The sequence below is a fragment of the Sinocyclocheilus grahami genome, unplaced genomic scaffold, assembly GCF_001515645.1.
Source record: "Sinocyclocheilus grahami isolate Dianchi unplaced genomic scaffold, SAMN03320097.WGS_v1.1 scaffold110.1, whole genome shotgun sequence".
NCBI lineage: Eukaryota > Metazoa > Chordata > Actinopteri > Cypriniformes > Cyprinidae > Sinocyclocheilus > Sinocyclocheilus grahami.
This window is the reverse complement of record NW_015505289.1, coordinates 2,705,242-2,706,663: the sequence shown is the minus strand read 5'-3', so window position 1 is coordinate 2,706,663 and position 1,422 is coordinate 2,705,242.

The following is a 1,422-nucleotide window of genomic DNA, read 5'->3' as shown; positions in this document are numbered from 1 at the left end:
TTTGCTTTCGCCTAGAAACACACAGCGTCTCCCTGACATGCTGCTTCAACACTAACTGCGGTTACTGAAACCACACCTTTCTTTGCGTGAACATTTGGGTGGCATTATGCAAATATTTCCACATAGTGAGGTAGACATGTGGGGGCGTGTTAGAACGAGCCGTTTTAGGGGGGCGTGGCAGAGTCTTAACTTTGATAAAGAATATCTCTTTGGTTTTGAGACTTTAGTCTTTGCAACTTCAGGGATCTTATCTATGCACAATCAGCTTGTAACACTCCAAAGAGAAAGGAAAACTTGAAATTGCATCATATGACCCCTTTAACAATTATAATGGAATAGGGCAAAATACTGCATTGCAACTTATTGTTATATCACAAATTTGTATTGCCATTTTGTTATGAATTCTATTATCATTTTGTATCTGGGATGTTATCATATATCTCAATAATCAATCTTTTGATTAATACCCATCTTGCTTGCACGTTGAATATGAAGACATGAAAACTATATTTTTTACAAATATCATTTACAGTATTCTTGATTGTGCAAAGAATTAATTCTCTTAAAGGGTTAGTTCACCCAAAAATGAAAATTAGCCTGTGTTTTACTCACCCTCAAAGCATCCTAGGTGTATGTGACTTTCTTCTTTCAGACGAATCCAATCGGAGTTACATTAAAATAAAAATTGTCCTGGTCCCTCCAAGCCTTTCAATGGGGGTAAGCGGGTGTTTGTTGTCAACAGTTCAGAAGACGTGAATAAGTGCACGCATCTGTAATAAAACATCCCTCACAAGGCTCCTGGGGGTGAATAAAGGCCTGTAGCGAATCCATGCATTTTTGTAAGATAAATATCCATATTTCAAACGTAATAAACACTTTTTCCTCCTTCCGCTGACTGTCATACGCAGAAGCCGTTCTGGTGGATGACATAAGACGTCGACGTTGGAAACAAAACAAAACTCCATTCACAAATTGAAGGATTTATAAAGATTTATAAAGAAAAATGTCTGAGGATTTCGATATAAGCCAAGAGGAGACTGGTTTTCTTTGCTAAAGTAAAGAAAGTTTGTTTCCTTTGCTCGTGCATTTCTCAGAGGCACGCCTACGTCATCCGTCTGCATGCCTGCCATGTACCACAGTCAGCGGAAGTGAGAAAAAAGTAGGGATGTAACGATTCGCTCAACTCACGATTCGATTCACGATTTTGATTTCACGATTCGATTCACAATTTTTTTTTTTACAAAATGAGATTTAAGACTAATTATAAATTAAATGTGTCCTTTTATTATTGCTTGGACAAACATATCTTTGTGAAACTGAAATATAACACACTAATAATATACTAATATAGCACTTCCATATTATTGCTCTTTTGTTGGTTTTGAGTGCTTCTATTGTCCTCATTTGTAAGTCGCTTTGGAT